The sequence below is a fragment of the Oncorhynchus masou genome, unplaced genomic scaffold (assembly GCF_036934945.1).
Source record: "Oncorhynchus masou masou isolate Uvic2021 unplaced genomic scaffold, UVic_Omas_1.1 unplaced_scaffold_3468, whole genome shotgun sequence".
Classification (NCBI taxonomy): domain Eukaryota; kingdom Metazoa; phylum Chordata; class Actinopteri; order Salmoniformes; family Salmonidae; genus Oncorhynchus; species Oncorhynchus masou.
The window spans coordinates 704-25,000 of NW_027009876.1; the positions used below are offsets into that span (position 1 = coordinate 704).

General features: G+C 49.9%; 1 pseudogene; it reads left to right on the plus strand.

Moving 5' to 3' along the window:
- Positions 1 to 296: 296 nt before the first annotated feature.
- The window catches only part of LOC135534477 (lysine-specific demethylase 4C-like), a 29,035-nt pseudogene continuing 5,034 nt past the window's right edge, over positions 297 to 24,297 (plus strand).

Sequence of the window (24,297 nt, forward strand, 5' to 3'; positions counted from 1 at the left end):
ACCGACGTCATTAGAGCAGTAAAAATCATTGTATTGTCATACCCGTGGTATATGGTCTGATATACCACGGCCGTCAGCCAATCAGCATTCAGGGCTGGAACCACCCAGTTTATATTATACTGTTTTCTCTGTCTGGGTTTAATTGGTGGAGGCAGGATGACAGGGGGTCTACGGCCCGTTAACCCCCTTCCTGCCCCGTTTCCTTAAGATCTTATTGCACTGCTTCCCCCTTCGTTAACAGAACGTGTTACTGTAATGAGATTCTAACGAGGAGTAACTGTTTCCCTGCCAAGGCTTCCTCTGTGTGAGCAGGCAGGATGGCAGGGGCGGAGGTCTACGGCCCCGTTAACCCCTCCTGCAAGATCATGACCTTCAGGCCCACCGTGGAGGAATTCAGAGACTTCAACCGGTACCTGGCCTACATGGAGGCCCAGGGGGCGCACCGCGCTGGCCTCGCCAAGGTGGGTGTGTGCCTGAGAGTGGGACTGGAAGTCTGTTTGGTGTGTGTCTGTTCAGGAAAGATGAGAGAACAACCTATGTGTGTGTGTGTGTGTGTCTGAGTGTAAATTGGGGATTATCATCCTCTACCTGTCTCCAGGTGATAACCCCTCTCTCTCTCCTCTACCTGTCTCCAGGTGATAACCCCCCCCTCTCTCTCCTCTACCTGTCTCCAGGTGATAACCCCTCTCTCTCTCTCCTCTACCTGTCTCCAGGTGATAACCCCCCCTCTCTCTCCTCTACCTGTCTCCAGGTGATAACCCCTCTCTCTCTCTCCTCTACCTGTCTCCAGGTGATAACCCCCCCCTCTCTCTCCTCTACCTGTCTCCAGGTGATAACCCCCCTCTCTCTCCTCTACCTGTCTCCAGGTGATAACCCCTCTCTTTCTCTCCTCTACCTGTCTCCAGGTGATAACCCCTCTCTCTCTCCTCTACCTGTCTCCAGGTGATAACCCCCCTCTCTCTCTCCTCTACCTGTCTTCAGGTGATAACCCCCTCTCTCTACCTGTCTCCAGGTGATAACCCCTCTCTCTCTCCTCTACCTGTTTCCAGTTGATAACCCCCTCTCTCTCTCCTCTACCTGTCTCCAGGTGATAACCCCCCTCTCTCTCTCCTCTACCTGTCTCCAGGTGTTAACCCCCCCTCTCTCTCCTCTACCTGTCTCCAGGTGATAACCCCCTCTCTCTCTCCTCTACCTGTCTCCAGGTGATAACCCCCTCTCTCTCTCCTCTACCTGTCTCCAGGTGATAACCCCCTCTCTCTCCTCTACCTGTCTCCAGGTGATAACCCCCTCTCTCTCTCCTCTACCTGTCTCCAGGTGATAACCCCCTCTCTCTCCTCCTCTACCTGTCTCCAGGTGATAACCCCCTCTCTCTCCTCTACCTGTCTCCAGGTGATAACCCCCCTCTCTCTCTCCTCTACCTGTCTCCAGGTGATAACCCCCTCTCTCTCTCCTCTACCTGTCTTCAGGTGATAACCCTCTCTCCTCTACCTGTCTCCAGGTGATAACCCCCTCTCTCTCTCCTCTACCTGTCTCCAGGTGATAACCCCCCTCTCTCTCTCCTCTACCTGTCTTCAGGTGATAACCCCTCTCTTTCTCTTCTCCTCTACCTGTCTCCAGGTGATAACCCCTCTCTCTCTCTCTCCTCTACCTGTCTCCAGGTGATAACCCCTCTCTCTCTCCTCTACCTGTCTCCAGGTGATAACCCCTCTCTCTCTCTCCTCTACCTGTCTCCAGGTGATAACCCCCCTCTCTCTCTCTCCTCTACCTGTCTCAGGTGATAACCCCCCACTCTCTCTCTCTCTCCTCTACCTGTCTCCAGGTGATAACCCCCCTCTCTCTCTCCTCTACCTGTCTCCAGGTGATAACCCCCTCTCTCTCTCTCTCTCCTCTACCTGTCTCCAGGTGATAACCCCCTCTCTCTCCAGGTGATAACCCCCCTCCTCTCCTCTACCTGTCTCCAGGTGATAACCCCTCTCTCTCTCTCTCCTCTACCTGTCTCCAGGTGATCTCCTCTCCTCTACCTGTCTCCAGGTGATAACCCCTCTCTCTCTCCTCTACCTGTCTCCAGGTGATAACCCCCCTCTCTCTCCTCTACCTGTTCCAGGTGATAACCCCCCTCTCTCACCTCTACCTGTCTCCAGGTGATAACCCCTCTCTTTCTCTCCCCACACCTGTCTCCAGGATAATCCCCCTCTCTCTCCTCTACCTGTCTCCAGGTGATAACCCCCTCTCTCTCCCCTTACCTGCTCCAGGTGATAACCCCTCTCTTTCTCTCCTCTACCTGTCTCCAGGTGATAACCCCCCTCTCTCTCTCTCCTCTACCTGTCTCCAGGTGATAACCCCCCTCTCTCTCCTCTACCTGTCTCCAGGTGATAACCCCTCTCTCTCTCTCCTCTACCTGTCTCCAGGTGATAACCCCCCTCTCTCTCCTCTACCTGTCTCCAGGTGATAACCCCCCCTCTCTCTCCTCTACCTGTCTCCAGGTGATAACCCCCCTCTCTCTCCTCTACCTGTCTCCAGGTGATAACCCCTCTCTTTCTCTCCTCTACCTGTCTCCAGGTGATAACCCCTCTCTCTCTCTCCTCTACCTGTCTCCAGGTGATAACCCCCTCTCTCTCTCCTCTACCTGTCTCCAGGTGATAACCCCTCTCTTTCTCTCCTCTACCTGTCTCCAGGTGATAACCCCTCTCTCTCTCCTCTACCTGTCTCCAGGTGATAACCCCCTCTCTCTCTCCTCTACCTGTCTTCAGGTGATAACCCCCTCTCTCTACCTGTCTCCAGGTGATAACCCCTCTCTCTCTCCTCTACCTGTTTCCAGTTGATAACCCCCTCTCTCTCTCCTCTACCTGTCTCCAGGTGATAACCCCCCTCTCTCTCTCCTCTACCTGTCTCCAGGTGATAACCCCCCCTCTCTCTCTCCTCTACCTGTCTCCAGGTGATAACCCCCTCTCTCTCTCCTCTACCTGTCTCCAGGTGATAACCCCCCTCTCTCTCCTCTACCTGCCTCCAGGTGATAACCCCCTCTCTCTCTCCTCTACCTGTCTCCAGGTGATAACCCCCTCTCTCTCTCTCTACCTGTCTCCAGGTGATAACCCCCTCTCTCTCCTCTACCTGTCTCCAGGTGATAACCCCCTCTCTCTCTCCTCTACCTGTCTCCAGGTGATAACCCCCCTCTCTCTCTCTCCTCTACCTGTCTCCAGGTGATAACCCCTCTCTCTCTCCTCTACCTGTCTCCAGGTGATAACCCCCTCTCTCTCTCCTCTACCTGTCTCCAGGTGATAACCCCCCTCTCTCTCCTCTACCTGTCTCCAGGTGATAACCCCCCCCTCTCTCTCTCCTCTACCTGTCTCCAGGTGATAACCCCCCTCTCTCTCTCCTCTACCTGTCTTCAGGTGATAACCCCTCTCTCTCTCCTCTACCTGTCTCCAGGTGATAACCCCCTCTCTCTCTCCTCTACCTGTCTCCAGGTGATAACCCCCCTCTCTCTCTCCTCTACCTGTCTTCAGGTGATAACCCCTCTCTTTCTCTCTCCTCTACCTGTCTCCAGGTGATAACCCCCTCTCTCTCTCTCTCCTCTACCTGTCTCCAGGTGATAACCCCCTCTCTCTCTCTCTCCTCTACCTGTCTCCAGGTGATAACTCCCTCTCTCTCTCTCTCCTCTACCTGTCTCCAGGTGATAACCCCCTCTCTCTCTCTCTCCTCTACCTGTCTCCAGGTGATAACCCCCCCTCTCTCTCTCTCCTCTACCTGTCTCCAGGTGATAACCCCCTCTCTCTCCTCTACCTGTCTCCAGGTGATAACCCCTCTCCTCCTCTCCTCTACCTGTCTCCAGGTGATAACCCCCCTCTCTCCTCTACCTGTCTCCAGGTGATAACCCTCTCTCTCCTCTACCTGTCTCCAGGTGATAACCCCCTGTCTCCAGGTGATCTCTCTCTCTCCTCTACCTGTCTCCAGGTGATAACCCCTCTCTCTCTCTCCTCTACCTGTCTCCAGGTGATAACCCCCTCTCTCTCTCCTCCCTCTACCTGTCTCCAGGTGATAACCCCTTCTCTCTCCTCTACCTGTCTCCAGGTGATAACCCTCTCTCCCTCTCCTCTACCCCCCCCTCTCTCTCCTCTACCTGTCTTCAGGTGATAACCCTCTCTACCTGTCTCCAGGTGATAACCCTCTCTCTCTCCTCTACCTGTTTCCAGTTGATAACCCCTCTCTCTCCTCTACCTGTCTCCAGGTGATAACCCCCTCTCTCCTCTACCTGTCTCCAGGTGATAACCCCCCCTCTTCTCTCCTCTACCTGTCTCCAGGTGATAACCCCCCTCCTCTTCTCCTCTACCTGTCTCCAGGGTGATAACCCCCTCTCCTCTTCTACCTGCCTCCAGGTGATAACCCTCTCCTCTACCTGTCTCCAGGTGATAACCCCCCTTTCTCTCCTCTACCTGTCTCCAGGTGATAACCCCCCTCTCTCTCTCCTCTACCTGTCTCCAGGTGATAACCCCTCTCTCTCTCCTCTACCTGTCTCCAGGTGATAACCCCCCCCTCTCTCCTCTACCTGTCTCCAGGTGATAACCCCCCTCTCTCTCTCTTCTCCTCTACCTGTCTCCAGGGTGATAACCTCTCTCTCCTCTACCTGTCTCCAGGTGATAACCCCCTCTCTCTCTCTCCTCTTACCTGTCTCCAGGTGATAACCCCCCTCTCTCTCCTCTACCTGTCTCCAGGTGATAACCCCCCCTCTCTCTCTCCTCTACCTGTCTCCAGGTGATAACCCCCTCTCTCTCCCTACCTGTCTTCAGGTGATAACCCCCTCTCTCTCCTCTACCTGTCTCCAGGTGATAACCCCTCTCTCTCCTCTACCTGTCTCCAGGTGATAACCCCCCTCTCTCTCCTCTACCTGTCTTCAGGTGATAACCCCTCTCTTTCTCTCTCCTCTACCTGTCTCCAGGTGATAACCCCCTCTCTCTCTCTCTCCTCTGTCTGTCTCCAGGTGATAACCCCTCTCTCTCTCTCTCCTCTACCTGTCTCCAGGTGATAACTCCTCTCTTCTCTCCTCTACCTGTCTCCAGGTGATAACCCCCCTCTCTCTCTCTCCTCTACCTGTCTCCAGGTGATAACCCCTCTCTCTCTCTCCCTCTACCTGTCCCCAGGTGATAACCCTCTCTCTCTCTCTCCTCTACCTGTCTCCAGGTGATAACCCCTCTCTCTTTCTCCTCTACCTGTCTCCAGGTGATAACCCCTCTCTCTCTCTCTCCTCTACCTGTCTCCAGGTGATAACCCCCTCTCTCTCTCCTCTACCTGTCTCCAGGTGATAACCCCTCTCTCTCTCCTCTACCTGTCTCCAGGTGATAACCCCTCTCTCTCCTCTACCTGTCTCCAGGTGATAACCCCCCTCTCTCTTCCTCTACCTGTCTCCAGGTGATAACCCCCCCTCTCTCTCTCCTCTACCTGTCTCCAGGTGATAACCCCCCTCTCTCTCTCTCCTCTACCTGTCCTCCAGGTGATAACCCCCTCTCTCTCTCCCTCTACCTGTCTCCAGGTGACAACTCTCTCTCTCTCTCTCTCTCTCCTCTACCTGTCTCCAGGTGATTACCCCCCCCTCTCTCTCCTCTACCTGTCTCCAGGTGATAACCCCTCTCTCTCTCTCTCCTCTACCTGTCTCCAGGTGATAACCCCTCTCTCTCTCTCTCCTCTACCTGTCTCCAGGTGATAACCCCCTCTCTCTCTCATCTACCTGTCTCCAGGTGATAACCCCTCCTCTACCTCTCTCCAGGTGATTCCTCCTAAGGGCTGGCGTCCTCGGTGTAGCTATGATGATATTGATGACCTGGTGATCCACGCCCCTATCCAGCAGATGGTTGCTGGCCAGTCAGGCCTGTTCACTCAGTTCAACATCCAGAAGAAACCGCTCAGCTTAAGGAGTTTAGACGCCGCCAACAGTGACAAGTCAGTAACTACACACACACACACACACACACACACACACACACACACACACACACACACACACACACACAGGTGTTCAGACGCCTCGCCAACAGTGACAAGTCAGTAACTACACACACACACACACAACAAAGACAAGCACTGTATAAACACACACACAACAAAGACAAGCACTGTATAAACACACACAGGTGTTCAGACGCCTCGCCAACAGTGACAAGTCAGTAACTATAAACACACACCCTCTACCTGAACTATGTGTTATATTTAGTAGTTATAACATAGATCTTCTACCTCTCCAGATATTGTACTCCCTCTACCTGAACTATGTGTTATATTTAGTAGTTATAACATAGATCTTCTACCTCTCCAGATATTGTACTCCCTCTACCTGAACTATGTGTTATATTTAGTATAGTAGTTATAACATAGATCTTCTACCTCTCCAGATACTGTACTCCTCTTACCTGAACTATGAGTTATATTTAGTAGTTATAACATAGATCTTCTACCTTTCCAGATATTGTACTCCCTCTTCTTGAACTATGTGTTATATTTAGTATAGTAGTTATAACATAGATCTTTCTACCCTCCAGATACTGTACTCCTCTACCTGAACTATGTGTTATATTTAGTATAGTAGTTATAACATAGATCTTCTACCTCCAGATACTGTACTCCCTCTACCTGAACTATGTGTTATATTTAGTAGTTATAACATAGATCTTCTACCTCCAGATACTGTACTCCCTCTACCTGAACTATGTGTTATATTTAGTAGTTATAACATAGATCTTCTACCTCTCCAGATACTGTACTCCCTCTACCTGAACTATGTGTTATATTTAGTAGTTATAACATAGATCTTCTACCTCTCCAGATACTGTACTCCCTCTACCTGAACTATGTGTTATATTTAGTAGTTATAACATAGATCTTCTACCTCTCCAGATACTGTACTGCCTCTACCTGAACTATGTGTTATATTTAGTATAGTAGTTATAACATAGATCTTCTACCTCTCCAGATACTGTACTCCCTCTACCTGAACTATGTGTTATATTTAGTAGTTATAACATAGATCTTCTACCTCTCCAGATACTGTACTCCCTCTACCTGAACTATGTGTTATATTTAGTAGTTATAACATAGATCTTCTACCTCTCCAGATACTGTACTCCCCTCTACCTGAACTATGTGTTATATTTAGTAGTTATAACATAGATCTTCTACCTCTCCAGATACTGTACTCCCTCTACCTGAACTATGTGTTATATTTAGTAGTTATAACATAGATCTTCTACCTCTCCAGATACTGTACTCCCTCTACCTGAACTATGTGTTATATTTAGTAGTTATAACATAGATCTTCTACCTCTCCAGATACTGTACTCCCTCTACCTGAACTATGTGTTATATTTAGTAGTTATAACATAGATCTTCTACCTCTCCAGATACTGTACTCTCTACCTGAACTATGTGTTATATTTAGTAGTTATAACATAGATCTTCTACCTCTTCAGATACTGTACTCCCTCTACCTGAACTATGTGTTATATTTAGTATAGTAGTTATAACATAGATCTTCTACCTCTCCAGATATTGTACTCCCCGCTACCTGAACTATGAGGACCTGGAGAGGAAGTACTGGAAGAACCTAACCTTCGTATCTCCATATATGGAGCTGACGCGTCCCCGGGAGCCTCTATGACGAGGTAGATGTCTCAGGACTCATAGATGCTCAGTCTCTCACTCCTCTCTCTGTCACTCATCACTGATCATCAGGATCACTGTCATTTCACTCCCTGTATATTCCTTTTCGTCATCCCAACCTCTCCTCTGTCCTGGTGCAGGGTGAAGTATAGAGGAGTGGAATATCTGACACCTCAACTCTATCTGGTTGTTTCTCTCCCTTCTGTCTCATCTCTCCTCCTCTCTCTTCTGTCTTTCATCTAATTCTCTCTCCTCCACTCTCCTCCTGCTTCCTCTCCTCCTCTCGCCTCCTTTCATCTAATTCTCTATCCTCTCGCCTCCTCTCACCTCCTCTCTGCCTTCTGTATTTCATCTAATTCTCTCTCCTCTAAATCCCTCTCTTCTCTCTCCCTCCTCATCTCCTCCTCCTCTCCTCTCCTGTAGGGTATAGAGGAGTGGAACATCGCCACCTCAACTCCATCCTGGATGTGATTGAAGAGGACTGGTGTTTCTATCCAGGGGGTGAACACACCCTACCTGTACTTTCGGCATGTGGAAGACCAGCTTCTCCTGGCACACTGAAGACATGGACCTTTATAGCATCAACTACCTGCACTTTGGAGAGCCCAAGTCCTGGTAGGGGGATACTGTTATTTACTAGCATGGTGTGTCTCAGGCAAACTGAGAGGCGGGGTCAGAGGGAGAGATGGGTAGGAAAGGAGAGGTAATTACTCCTCTTATTCCTCCTTGTAAGTCCTCCCCTCTCTCCCACCTCCCTCTCTCCCTCTTTCCACCTCCCTCTCTCCCCCTTCCACCTCCCTCTCTCCCCCTTTCCACCTCCCTCTCTCCTCTTTCCACCTCCCTCTCTCCCCCTTTCCATCCTCCCTCTCTCCCCCTGTCCACCTCCCTCTCTCCCCCTGTCCACCTCCCTCTCTCCCCCTGTCCACCTCCCTCTCTCCCCCGTCCACCTCCCTCTCTCCCCCTGTCCACCTCCTCTCTCCCCCTTTCCACCTCCCTCTCTCCCCCTGTCCACCTCCCTCTCCCCCTTTCCACCTCCCTCTCTCCCCCTTTCCACCTCCCTCTCCCCTTCTCCACCTCCTCCTCTCCCCCTTCCCACCTCCTCCTCTCCCCCTTTCCCCACCTCCTCCTCTCCCCCTTCCACCTCCCCTCTCTCCCCCTGTCCACCTCCCTCCCCCCTGTCACCTCCCTCTCTCCCCCTGTCCACCTCCCTCTCCCCCCTGTCCACCTCCCTCTCTCCCCCTTTCCACCTCCCTCTCTCCCCCTTCCATCTCCCTCTCTCCCCCTGTCCACCTCCCTCTCTCCCCCTGTCCACCTCCCTCTCTCCCCCTGTCCACCTCCCTCTCTCCCCCTGTCCACCTCCCTCTCTCCCCTGTCCACCTCCCTCTCTCCCCTGTCCACCTCCCTCCCTCCCCCTGTCCACCTCCCTCTCTCCCCCTTTCCACCTCCTCTCTCTCCCCTTTTCCACCTCCCTCTCTCCCCCCCTTTCCACCTCCCTCTCTCCCCCTTCCACCTCCCTCTCCCCTTTCCACCTCCCTCTCTCCCCGTCCACCTCCTCTCTCCCCTTTCCACTCCCTCTCCCCTTCCACCTCCCTCTCTCCCCTTCCACCTCCCCTCTCCACCCCTTCCTCCTCCCTCTCTCCCCCTTCCACCTCCTCTTTTCCACCTCCCTCTCTCCCCTTTCCATCTCCCTCTCTCCCCCTTTCCATCTCCCTCTCTCCCCCTGTCCACCTCCCCTCTCTCCCCCTGTCCACCTCCCTCTCTCCCCTGTCCACCTCCCTCTCTCCCCCTGTCCACCTCCCTCTCCCCTGTCCACCACCTCCCTCTCTCCCCCTTTCCACCTCCCTCTCTCCCCCTTTCCACCTCCCTCCTTTCCACCTCCCTCTCTCCCCCTTTCCACCTCCCTCTCTCCCCCTTTCCACCTCCCTCTTTTCCACCTCCCTCCTCTCTCCCTCTGTCTCCCCATCTCTCTCTTCCCCTGGAGGTATACTGTTCATTAGAGCAGGAAGCCCTGCAACACACACATGGTTCTCACCTCTCCCCATTTAGACACATTTCCCTGGAGGGAGGACCACCAAGAAGCTCTTTTCTCAACCCCTCCTCACCTCTCCCCATTTAGACACATTTCCCTGGAGGGAGGACCACCAAGAAGCTCTTTCTCAACCTCCCCTCCTCACCTCTCCCCATTTAGACACATTTCCCTGGAGGGGAGGACCACCAAGAAGCTCTTCTCTCAACCCTCCTCACCTCTCCCCATTTAGACACATTTCCCTGGAGGGGAGGACCACTAAGAAGCTCTTTTCAACCCCTCCTCACCTCTCCCCATTTAGACACATTTCCCTGGAGGGGAGGACCACCAAGAAGCTCTTCTCTCAACCCCTCCTCACCCCTGACCTCTCCCACTCCTGGGGCAGTCCTCCTCTCCCCTTACACACACACACACACACACCCTTACCTCAGACTGATAGTGGAATATGGGGCTTCTGATGGAGGAGAAGAGGTGTGGGTGAAATGGAATGCCTAAGAACCCTGAGAGTTCTACAGAGTTCTACAGAGTTCTACAGAGTTCTACAGAGTTCCACGTCAGGAACATTTAGAATAGGTAGAATTCCAAGGCTCACCACTAGGGGCCAGTATTGTCAGTGTAGAGGATGACACATCTAAACAGTTTGTCTCCCTCTACAAAACACCGACCCAATCACTAGTTTACTGTTCACCTTCTATATTAACCTGACTAACATTGTCTCTGTCTACAGTTGTGTTAACATTACAAGTTGTCTATGTTAACATTACACGTTGTCTATGTCTACAGGTATGCCATCCCCCCTGAGCATGGGAAGAGACTGGAGAGACTGGCTACAGGTAATATTAGTTTAACTAGATGAAATATTAAGTTAAAAAAAGTAGAACACTTAGGCAGCGTTTAGACAGGCAGCCCAATTCTGGTCTTTTGACAATAACTGGGCTGCCTGTCTAAACGCGGTCTTAGGAGGATAGACCTAAATTCTTGTACCCAAAAGCACTGTGTTGACTCTGTCAATCTATCTAACAGTCACTCCACGTTGTGTGTGTGTGTGTGACTGTGTGTGTGTGACTGTGTGACTGACTGTCTTGTTTGTTTTCTTTCCAGGTTTCTTCCCCAACGGGTTTAAAGGGTGTGAGGCTTTTCTCCGTCACAAGATGACCCTGATCTCCCCTTCCATCCTGAAGAAGTACAGCATCCCCTTCGACAAGGTGAGACAAACTGGCTGTCTCAACTGTCACTGTTTAAACCCTTCCATCTCAACTGTCACTTTTTAAAAAAAACCTTTCATCTCAACTGTCACTTTTTAAAAAAAACCTTTCATCTCAACTGTCACTTTTTTTTAAAACCCTTTCATCTCAACTGTCACTTTTTTTTAAAACCCTTTCATCTCAACTGTCACTTTTTTAAAAACCCTTTCATCTCAACTGTCACTTTTAAAAAAAAAACCTTTTCATCTCAACTGTCGCTACAACATAGCGTAGAAGTGGGTGTTCTAACACTGTCACCAACCTACCTTCTAGTCATCTGTAACAACATTACAACAGCTCTTCACTTTAGTTGATTGTCTTTCTGTATTGACTGGTTGTATATAGTCTTACAGTTTACTGCTGAGAACCCTAATCTGGTCGTCATTAGGACACGTTAACTACCCTGAGATACCTAACCCTAACCTGGTCGTCATTAGGATACGTTAACTACCCTGAGATACCTAACCCTAACCTGGTCGTCATTAGGAGCGAGGTTGTGTATATGTGAGATACCTAACCCTAACCTGGTCGTCATTAGGATACGTTAACTACCCTGAGATACTGTCTGGACCTGGTCGTCATTAGGAGCGAGGTTGCATATGTGAGATACCTAACCCTAACCTGGTCGTCATTAGGAGAGAGGTTGTGTATATGTGAGATACCTAACCCTAACCTGGTCGTCATTAGGATACGTTAACTACCCTGAGATACTGTCTGGACCTGGTCGTCATTAGGAGCGAGGTTGTGTATATGTGAGATACCTAACCCTAACCTGGTCGTCATTAGGAGCGAGGTTGTGTATATGTGAGATACCTAACCCTAACCTGGTCGTCATTAGGATACGTTAACTACCCTGAGATACTGTCTGGACCTGGTCGTCATTAGGAGCGAGGTTGTGTATATGTGAGATACCTAACCCTAACCTGGTCGTCATTAGGAGAGAGGTTGTGTATATGTGAGATACCTAACCCTAACCTGGTCGTCATTAGAGAGAGGTTGTGTATATGTGAGATACCTAACCCTAACCTGGTCGTCATTAGGATACATTAACTACCCTGAGATACCTAACCCTAACCTGGTCGTCATTAGGATACGTTAACTACCCTGAGATCCCTAACCTGGTCGTCATTAGGAGAGAGGTTGTGTATATGTGAGATACCTAACCTGGTCGTCATTAGATACGTTAACTACCCTGAGATACCTAACCCTAACCTGGTCGTCATTAGGATACGTTAACTACCCTGAGATACCTAACCCTAACCTGGTCTTCATTAGGAGAGAGGTTGTGTATATGTGAGATACCTAACCCTAACCTGGTCGTCATTAGGATACGTTAACTACCCTGAGATACCTAACCCTAACCTGGTCGTCATTAGGAGAGAGGTTGTGTATATGTGAGATACCTAACCTAACCTGGTCGTCATTAGGAGAGGTTGTGTATATGTGAGATACCTAACCCTAACCTGGTCGTCATTAGGAGAGAGGTTGTGTATATGTGAGATACCTAACCTGGTCGTCATTAGAGAGAGGTTGTGTATATGTGAGATACCTAACCCTAACCTGGTCGTCATTAGGAGAGAGGTTGTGTATATGTGAGATACCTAACCCTAACCTGGTCGTCATTAGGAGAGAGGTTGTGTATATGTGAGATACCTAACCCTAACCTGGTCGTCATTAGGAGAGAGGTTGTGTATATGTGAGATACCTAACCCTAACCTGGTCGTCATGAGGAGAGAGGTTGTGTATATGTGAGATACCTAACCCTAACCTGGTCGTCATTAGGGAGAGAGGTTGTGTATATGTGAGATACCTAACCCTAACCTGGTCGTCATGAGGAGAGAGGTTGTGTATATGTGAGATACCTAACCCTAACCTGGTCGTCATTAGGAGAGAGGTTGTGTATATGTGAGATACCTAACCCTAACCTGGTCGTCATTAGGAGAGAGGTTGTGTATATGTGAGATACCTAACCCTAACCTGGTCGTCATTAGGAGAGAGGTTGTGTATATGTGAGATACCTAACCTAACCTGGTCGTCATGAGGAGAGAGGTTGTGTATATGTGAGACCTAACCTAACCTGGTCGATACTAACCCTAATGAGGAGAGAGGTTGTGTATATGTGAGATACCTAACCCTAACCTGGTCGTCATTAGAGAGGTTGTGTATATGTGAGATACCTAACCTGGTCGTCATGAGGAGAGAGGTTGTGTATATGTGAGATACCTAACCCTAACCTGGTCGTCATTAGGAGAGAGGTTGTGTATATGTGAGATACCTAACCCTAACCTGGTCGTCATTAGGAGAGAGGTTGTGTATATGTGAGATACCTAACCCTAACCTGGTCGTCATTAGGAGAGAGGTTGTGTATATGTGAGATACCTAACCTGGTCGTCATTAGGAGAGAGGTTGTGTATATGTGAGATACCTAACCCTAACCTGGTCGTCATTAGGAGAGAGGTTGTGTATATGTGAGATACCTAACCTGGTCGTCATTAGGAGAGAGGTTGTGTATATGTGAGATAACCCTAACCTGGTCGTCATTAGGAGAGAGGTTGTGTATATGTGAGATGCCTAACCTGGTCGTCATTAGGAGAGAGGTTGTGTATATGTGAGATACCTAACCCTAACCTGGTCGTCATTAGGAGAGAGGTTGTGTATATGTGAGATACCTAACCTGGTCGTCATTAGGAGAGAGGTTGTGTATATGTGAGATACCTAACCCTAACCTGGTCGTCATTAGGAGAGAGGTTGTGTATATGTGAGATACCTAACCTGGTCGTCACCTAGGAGAGAGGTTGTGTATATGTGAATACCTAACCTGGAGTCATTAGGAGAGAGGTTGTGTATATGTGAGATGCCTAACCTGGTCGTCATTAGGAGAGAGGTTGTGTATATGTGAGATACCTAACCCTAACCTGGTCGTCATTAGGAGAGAGGTTGTGTATATGTGAGATACCCTAACCTGGTCGTCATTAGGAGAGAGGTTGTGTATATGTGAGATACCTAACCTGGTCGTCATTAGGAGAGAGGTTGTGTATATGTGAGATACCTAACCCTAACCTGGTCGTCATTAGGAGAGAGGTTGTGTATATGTGAGATACCTAACCCTAACCTGGTCGTCATTAGGAGAGAGGTTGTGTATATGTGAGATACCCTAACCTGGTCGTCATTAGGAGAGAGGTTGTGTATATGTGAGATACCTAACCTGGTCGTCATTAGGAGAGAGGTTGTGTATATGTGAGATACCTAACCCTAACCTGGTCGTCATTAGAGAGAGGTTGTGTATATGTGAGATACCTAACCTGGTCGTCATTAGGAGAGAGGTTGTGTATATGTGAGATACCTAACCCCACTTGGTCAAGCTATGAGGAGAGAGGTTGTGTATATGTGAGATACCTAACCCTAACCTGGTCGCCATTAGGAGAGAGGTTGGGGAGCATGTGAGATACCTAACCCTAACTCTGGTCGTCATTAGGAGAGAGGTTGTGGGAGATGCCTAACCTGGTCGTCATTAGGAGAGAGGTTGTGTATATCTGGTAGGGGCTGTGAGGCTGATACGTTAAGTAGATGAACACAAGTGATCCTGCCAACAGCAGTGGAGGACTCTCTCTTCTGTCAAGGGATCTCAATGGGAAGCAGGGTAGCCTAGTGGTTAGAGTGTAGAGGTGGCAGGGTAGCCTAGTGGTTAGAGTGTAGAGGCGGCAGGATAGCCTAGTGGTTAGAGTGTAGAGGCGGCAGGGTAGCCTAGTGGTTAGGAGTGTAGAGGTGGCAGGGGTAGCCTAGTGGTTAGAGTGTAGAGGTGGCAGGGTAGCCTAGTGGTTAGAGTGTAGAGGTGGCAGGGTAGCCTAGTGGTTAGAGTGTAGAGGTGGCAGGGTAGCCTAGTGGTTAGAGTGTAGAGGTGGCAGGGTAGCCTAGTGGTTAGAGTGTAGAGGTGGCAGGAGTAGCCTAGTGGTTAGAGTGTAGAGGTGGCAGGGTAGCCTAGTGGTTAGAGTGTAGAGGTGGCAGGGTAGCCTAGTGGTTAGAGTGTAGAGGTGGCAGGAGTACCCTAGTGGTTAGAGCGTTGGACCAGTAACCGGAAGGTTGCGAGTTCAAACCCCCGAGCTGACAAGGTACAAATCTGTCATTCTGCCCCTGAACAGGCAGTTAACCCACTGTTCCTAGGCTGCTGGCTGAAAAGAAGAATTTGCTCTTAACTGACTTGCCTGGTTAAATAAAGGTCAAATTAAATAAAATGGGGACAAAAGAGGAAATTTACCAGTGGTTTTTGTCCTCATAACCCCCCTTCTCCAGATCACCCAGGAGGCAGGGGAGTTTATGATCACCTTTCCCTATGGTTACCACGCTGGCTTCAACCACGGCTTCAACTGTGCGGAGTCGACCAACTTCGCCATGTCCGATGGATTGACTATGGCAAGGTGGCCACCAGGTAAGATGAAGAAAACGCCACGCTGTTTCCTCTGAACTATTTCTGTTGTGTGTATTTCCACGTGAACCAGGGACCCCTCCAGAACTATGGTCAGTACCTCTGGGGGGGCAGTACTTCTGGGTCTCCAGGGACAGGTGATGTCACTTTCACAATGGAAGCTTCGAGCACACACAGCTAACAATCTAGAGATTCTACTTCCCCTGACACACACAGCTAACAAGCTAGAGATTCTACTTCCCTGGACACACACAGCTAATAAGCTAGGAGATTCTACTTCCCTGACACACAGCTAACAAGCTAGAGATTCTACTTCCCTGGACACACACAGCTAACAAGCTAGAGATTCTACTTCCCCTGGACACACAGCTAACAAGCTAGAGATTCTACTTCCCCTGGACACACAGCTAACAAGCTAGAGATTCTACTTCCCCTGACACACAGCTAACAAACTAGAGATTCTACTTCCCTGGAGAGACACAGCTAACAAGCTAGAGATTCTACTTCCCTGGACACAGCTAACAAGCTAGAGATTCTACTTCCCTGACACACAGCTAACAAACTAGAGATTCTACTTCCCCTGGAGAGACACAGCTAACAAGCTAGAGATTCTACTTCCCTGGACACACAGCTAACAAGCTAGAGATTCTACTTCCCTGGAGACACACAGCTAACAAGCTAGAGAGATTCCCATTTCCTGGACACACAGCTAACAAGCTAGAGATTCTACTTCCCTGGACACACAGCTAACAAGCTAGAGATTCTACTTCCTGGACACACAGCTAACAAGCTAGAGATTCTACTTCCCTGGACACACAGCTAACAAGCTAGAGATTCTACTTCCCTGGACACACACAGTTAACAAGCTAGAGACTCTACTTCCCTGGACACACACAGCTAACAAGCTAGAGACTCTACTTCCCCTGGACACAGCTAACAAGCTAGAGATTCTACTTCCTGACACACAGCTAACAAGCTAGAGATTCTACTCCCCCCTGGACACACAGCTAACAAGCTAGAGATTCTACTAGTTCCCAACTCCTCCTCCCTATCTCTGGTCTCCTTTTGTGGAGAGGTTCTACACTAAATAGTATGCTAGTCTGGTTCCTAACCCTTCTCCCTACCTCTCTAGTCTCCTTTTGTGGAGAGGTTCTACACTAAATAGTATGCTAGTCTGTTCCTAACCTCCTCCCTACCTCTCTAGTCTCCCTTTTGTGGAGAGGTTCCACACTAAATAGTATGCTAGTCTGGTTCCTTAACCCTCCTCCCTACCTCTCTAGTCTCCTTTGTGGAGAGGTTCCACACTAAATAGTATGCTAGTCTGGTTCCTAACCCTTCTCCCCTACCTCTAGTCTCCTTTTGTGGAGAGGTTCCACACTAAATAGTATGCTAGTCTGGTTCCTAACCCTTCTCCCTACCTCTAGTCTCCATTTGTGGAGATGTTCCACCCTAAGTAGTATGCTAGTCTGGTTCCAAACCCTCCTCCCTACTTCTTAGTCTCCATTTGTGGAGAGTTCCACACTAAATAGTATGCTAGTCTGGTTCCTAACCCTCCTCTCTACCTCTCTAGTCCCCATTTGTGGAGATGTCCCACACTAAGTAGTATGCTAGTCTGTTCCTAACCCTTCTCCCTACCTCTCTAGTCTCCATTTGTGGAGAGTTCCACACTGGGGCAGTATGCTAGTCTGGTTCCTAACCCTCCTCCCTACCTCTCTAGAAGATTTTCCACACTAAGTAGTATGCTATGCCTTCTCCCCTCCTCCGTAGTGTACATGCAAAAGACATGGTGAAGATCAGCATGGATCCCTTTGTGAAGTGGTTCCAACCGGACCGCTATGCTGTATGGAAGCTGGGGAAAGACTCCCTGTCCCCTGACCACACTCCGGTTAATGCCCGCCACCACCCCAGAACTGCAGAACTGGCTTCAGCGCAGCCGGGTCAAGACCCCTGTGAACAGGTATGGGGATGGAGGAGGGGGGATGGAGGAGAGGAGGAGGAGGGGAGGATGAGGAGGTGGGAGGAGGAGGGAGGAAGAGGATGGGGATGGAGGGGTGTGGGGAGGAAGAGGATGGGGGTGGGAGGAGGAGGGGGATGGATGGGGATGGAGGGGGGTGGGAGGAAGAGGATGGGGGGGGGGGGGGAGGAGGAGGGGGATGGAGGAGGAGGGGGATGGATGGGGATGGAGGAGTGTGGGAGGAGGAGGGGGGATGGAGGAGTGTGGGAGGAGGGGGATGGAGGATGTGGGAGGAGGAGGAGGGGATGGAGGAGGGAGGAGGGGGGGGGGATGGAGGACTGATGGGAGGAGTGTGGGGGAGGGGGGGGGGATGGAGGAGGTGGGGAGGAGGATGGAGGAGTTTGATGGGGATGGAGGATGGGGATGGAGGATGGGGATAGTGGGGAGGGAGGAGGATGGGGATGGAGGGAGGGAGAAGGAGGGTGGGGATGGAGGGGGCAAGAGGAGGGGGAGGAATCCTGGATGGGGATGGGAGGGAGGGAGGGAGGGGATTGTGAGAGAAGGAGGAGGATGGGGGGAGGGAATGGGAGAGGGAGGGAGGAGTTTGGATGGGGATGGAGGGGGTGTGGGAGGAGGAGGGAGTAGTTTGGATGGGGATGGAGGGAGGAGGAGTTTGGATGGGGATGGAGGGAGGAGGATGGGGGTGAGGGGTTGGGAGAGGGAGGAGGAGTTTGGATGGGGATGGAGGGGTGTGGGGAGGAGGAGGCAGTAGTTTGATGGGGATGGAGGGAGGGAGGAGGGAGGAGTTTGGATGGGGATGGAGAGTGGAGGAGGATGGAGGAGTTTGGATGGGGATGGGAGGGGTGTGGGGAGGAGGAGGGAGGAGTTTGGATGGGAGCTGGAGGGAGGGAGGGGTGGGAGGAGGAGGAGTTTGGATGGGGATGGGGGAGGAGGAGGGAGGAGTTTGGATGGGGATGGAGAGGGAGGAGGATGGAGGAGTTTGGATGGGGAGGGAGGGGGGGGAGGAGGAGGAGTTGGGATGAAGGGAGGAGGTGGGGGGAGTTTGGATGGGGATGGAGGGAGGGGTGGGGAGGAGGAGGAGGAGTTTGGAAGTGTGTGTGAACATGCATTGAATGAGTTATATATACAATTTTTAATTGTTCTGAATAAGTGGCATGTCAAAGAGATGCTAAATGTCCTCTTTACAGCAGCCTCTCACACCCACGGACCAGATCCAAGCGCCTGAGGACCAGCGAGGAGCCTGTAGCCTTGGAAGGGTGCTCTGTCCTGGGTAGGAGGAGAGGCCTCGGAGGCCCCCTGGGTCCCAAGGTCCGGCGAGGCTGCAGGGCCGGGGAGGATGAGGACGATGAGGAGGAAGGACAGGATCAGACTGAGAATACACTCCGGCTCCCTGGTAAGAGATTAGTTCATTTGATTCTGAATGATATATTGATCGATGGTAAGAGATCCTATTAAATGACTAGAGGGGGCTATGTCATGAACCGTCAACGTTCCAGAATGGGGTGAAAATGTCAGCCATCTTGGTCAGGAGAAATCCAAACCAGTCTAATTGGAATGAATGGCAGTAGAAGGATAATTCTGCTATTTTAAAATAAAACTAAGGTGTGTGATATATCAGAAATTGTGCTATAGAATTATTGTCAACCTAAAAATATTGTCCATAGAAAATGAATGGGAACCATTCGTCTCAAACAGTCTGGCTAACTAACAGATATACAGTGCAGACGAAATTCTTTTTAACTCTGTTTATTTTACACCATGTTTAAACAGCACTGGCAAAGCGCGTGGGACTAACCTCCGACCAAATGGTCTGCCCTTTATCCCATCATAAGAAGGTTCATGTCCATTCTAGAATTGTAATTCCCTAATTCTATGCCTCACCCATCATAAGCAGGTTCATGTCCATTCTAGAATTGTAATTCCTAATTCTATGGGTAACCCATCATAAGCAGGTTCATGTCCATTCTAGAATTGTAATTACTAATTCTATTGGTTAGAGATCCAAACGGACCCAAGCCCTTTTTTCTGTTATATCTTCTGATTCTAGTCCATGTAGACTAATATTTTATCATTCAAATGTTGTTGTTTTTTTGACCATCTCAAAGGTATTTAAAATATTTTTTTATTTTTATCTGAGAGCGGATTTTCTGTTGTCTCTGTTTCACAGGTCCTTGTCGGCAGATGTGTGTGGTGAAAGTCAACAGAATGGAAGTGGAGAGAGACCGGTTGGCCTTCCCTGTCCTCCTGAACCTCTGCGTCCCTCGTCTTTCCCCCTCTCCCTCTTCCGACTTCTCTTCCCGCCCCTCTCCCCTTCTGACCCCTGTCTCAGTGGACCCCACAGAACAAGGGACAGGGGCGGGGACTCACCCTTCACCCCATCTGCATCCCGCTAACCCTCCACAGAACCCCTCAGGGTCAGAGTTCGCAGAGGTCATTAAAGGACCCCATCAGAGGTCCGAGGCTGCCCCTACACCTGCCCGATCAGAAAGAAGAGAAATCCCCGGAGGACCGTTGAAGTCAGTATGTATAGAATCGACCCCCGCTGGGACAGGTCCCCGAGGACTGCTCTGTGAATGTCCACCCTTTACAGACCAGGTTACCTTCCCCAGAACGGTGCACCCGACTGGGGCTCAGGGGTGGACGGACTCGGCCTGTGGCCCTGGAGCTTTTCAATCAAGTTCTTCTTGTGTAGAGAAGTCTTCTTTTAAACCTAACCTCAACCCCAGCACTGAGTATAAAATGGATAAGTGTCAAGGTACCGCGGTAAATACTACTACTACATGCACAGCAGTCACACCTCTGAAAGCAAAACACCAGCACTTTACAATGACATTTACACGGATACTGACTCTGGGTCCAGAGGACGTGTTATTTCCAGCTCTGGTTCTGGTTCTGGTCCAGCTAGCTTGTTCAGGTGTAGTGAAAAAAACTACACTCCCGTTGAAAACCGTTCCTCTCTCCCTGTGTGTACTACACACAACCGTGTCCCCATACGAAACCCTTCCCTTCTTCCGAGGTGTAGTTTACAAGACTGTTGCCCTCCTCTCCTCCAGAGGAACAACGGGGTGGACATGCCCTTCCTCACTCCAGAACTGTCTGGAGAGACGAGGTTCTGCCCGCCCCTGCCGCCCGTTCTCACCCAGGAGATGCCCTCCCTCACACTCGCCGTCAGCGGAGGTCACGCCGAGATCAAGGTCAGAGTTCGTCGTCCTCCTCGACTGGCCGACACGGTGGTGCTCTAACCTCACCGGATTGCCGGGCAGTCACCCCGGTCCTCGCCCCGTGCTCCGACGCGAGACACCCACGACCCTCTCGCCAGGAACGGAAACGTTAACGGACCGAGTGTGCGAGGTGGAGTTGGCGTCAAGAAGTCAGAGGAAGAGGATTTTCGACCGTTAGCGCCTTGCAGAGACTGGCGCTTGGGTTCTGCTGAAGACCACCACCATAGACCAGAGCTGGAGTTACAGGTAGCGGCTTACGTGGCTAATGCAACTAGCAACGCTCGGCCCAAAATGGACGCCTCTGAACACAAAATGGCCCCTCTCGGCACTCTGGTCCTACTGAAGACCACCACCATAGGCCAGAGCTGAAGTTACAGGTAGCAGCTTACGCGGCTAGTGCAACTAGCGACGCTCAACCCGAAATGGACGCCTCTCTGCACAAAATGGCCGCCGACGCTTCCCATCGAGAAGCACTACCAATCCAAACATTGTCTGAGGCAGTGCTGACCCCCGAGAACCACTGTAGTCAAACCTCCGCGGAGACCCTTGCTAGCAATAATAACCACATGCTCTGTGACGTTACACTACTGCCAGCGCAGCAAACCCAGAAACACAGGGCCTCGGCGGCAACTGCAGCAGTACCCACGGACTCCGACTCAGAGGGATCCTCCCAAAGAGACCATGGATTTAGAGACTCCAGTACTCAGGGTTTATGTCTAGCGAGCACCAGTTTGACTTGTAAAGATAAGTTGGCACACTTTTCTGAGCTGAGTGAATTAAATGATCATTCAGCAACGGTACAACACCAAAACAACCATGACCAAACTCCACACTCAAACATGGATACCGTTTGTAGTTCCCGAAACGTGGATTCCATTTGTAGTTCCCAAAACGTGGATTCCATTTGTAGTTCCCAAAACGTGGATTCCATTTGTAGTTCCCAAAACGTGATTCCATTTGTAGTTCCCAAAACGTGGATTCCATTTGTAGTTCCCAAAACGTGGATTCCATTTGTAGTTCCCAAAACGTGGATTCCATTTGTAGTTCTCGAAACGTGGACTCTGTTTGTAGTTCCCAAAGCCTCTACCTGGAGCCCAAACCTTTCTCAGACGGCATCTGGAAGAACCTCAACTCCCAGAGTCCTGCGGTGCTCATCGAGAGCCTCCACCACCCGGAGCTCCCCGCCGACTATACCCACGATGCACTACCTTACACCATGTGGACCGAGCCGCAGTGCAAAGAGGTCACAGACCTCGATCACGAAACTGAGACTGACGACCAGGATCCAGAGGGACATGGGGACGGGCCTCTCACCTGGGCCCAGCTGGAGTCCACCTCTCTGGGGTCGGCCGGTGTCGGGGAGCTCCCTGGGCCTCTGTGGAGACTTTGAGCTCCAGAGAGGGAGGTGGAGGCAGCGGAAGCCCTGGCTCTGTGCAGGGAACTGGGGGTGGAGAGGAGGCCGAGGGGCTCTAGAACCTGACCCTCCCGAATCGCCCTTGGAGGAGAGACCGGGGGAAGGGGAGGTGTCAGATATGGAAGAGGGAGATTCGGAGGATGAGGGCAGAGCAGCACGAGGGAGGAGAGTAGTAGTGAGTCATCGGAAGGAGAGGCTGAAGAAGAGGAGGAAGACTATGATAATGATTTGAGCGACTTTGAGTGTGGCGACTCGGGGCTGGAACCTGGAGAGGTTTGCACTGTGCGTATGGCTGCTAAGACACATGAACACGATAAAGCACACACACATATACGATCACACACACATATACGATCACACACACATACGATAACACACACACATATATATACGATCACACACACACATACGATAACACACACACACACACACACACATACGATACACACACACACACATATACGATAACACACACACACACATATACGATAACACACACACACACACATATACGATAACACACACACACACACATATGATAACACACACACACATACGATAACACACACACACACACACGATAACACACACACATACGATAACACACACACATACGATAACACACACGCTTTGGAAAATACCCATTTCAATCCTTTTGATTATCTTTTCAAAACCATCATATATATATATCCCTATTGGGGCCCCGGTCAAAATGTCCCTATTGGGGCCCCGGTCAAAATAACCTATTGGGGCCCTGGTCAAAATAACCCTATTGGGGCCCTGGTCAAAATAACCCTATTGGGGCCCCGGTCTAAATAACCCTATTGGGGCCCCGGTCTAAATAACCCTATTGGGGCCTAGCCAATTTACTCCCCTATGGGCCCCGGTCAATGTGGTGCACTATGGAATAGGGTGTCATTTGGGGGGGAGGGGACACCTTTTAATCTTTGAACCCTCAGTCTGACCCCTGACCCCCTATCTGTCCCAGTACCCTGCTGCACCACACACACACACCAATGACATTTGACCCCCTATCTGTCCCAGTACCCTGCTGCACCACACACACACCAATGACATTTGACCCCCTGTCTTTCCCAGTACCCTGTTGCTCCGCTGGTGAAGAGAACCAGTAAGAGCTGGCGTCGCCCTCTGAGGAGGCCCACCGCCCGGGCCGTGCCCTCCACTGTCAAACAACAGGCTGTCAGCGACGACGGTAGGCACACACACACACACTCACACACACACACACACACACACACACACACACTCACACTCACACAGGGATGGTTTGCGATGATGGTCGGTTTAGCCTCAGGAATGCTAGCCACATTCTTTAACATTGTTACCTGCATAGAAGCAACTTAAAACAAATGTTTTACTTCCTTATGAACGACTCCCACTCTTTAACATTGTTACCTGCATAGAAGCAACTTAAAACAAATGTTTTACTTCCTTATGAACGACTCCCACTCTTTAACAATAATACCTGGATAGAAGCAACTTAAAACAAATGTTTTACTTCCTTATGAACGACTCCCACTCTTTAACATTGTTACCTGCATAGAAGCAACTTAAAACAAATGTTTTACTTCCTTATGAACGACTCCCACTGTTTAACAATATTACCTGGATAGAAGCAACTTAAAACAAATGTTTTACTTCCTTATGAACGACTCCCACTCTTTAACAATATTACCTGGATAGAAGCAACTTAAGACAAATGTTTTACTTCCTTATGAACGACTCCCACTCTTTAACAATATTACCTGGATAGAAGCAACTTAAAACAAATGTTTTACTTCCTCATGAACGACCATTTTAAGAACAACTGACATTAATATGTCCATTCATTAACTGTCCATTGACAGGTTGTTGTTTTTTTACAAATATTTTTATTGGACATTATTGACAGTTCTTGAAATAGATTATTATATAGAGTAAGCATCATACATAAATCAAGATTACAATATTAAGCCACACCCCCCAGAACTAACAAACTAAACTCAACGTATGATATTAAAACCCAACATTAACAGTGTTAATGTTATATATTAAAACCCAACATTCCCTGCTAGTCCATTAACAGTGTTAATGTTATATATTTAACCCAACATTCCCTGTTAGTCCATTAACAATGTACAGTGACTAGATACAGTCTCTCTGGATAAGAGAGTCTGCTAAATGACTCCCTACTGTCAGTCTCTCTGGATAAGAGTCTGCTAAATGACTCCCTACTGTCAGTCTCTCTGGATAAGAGTCTGCTAAATGACTCCCTACTGTCAGTCTCTCTGGATAAGAGAGTCTGCTAAATGACTCCCTACTGTCAGTCTCTCTGGATAAGAGAGTC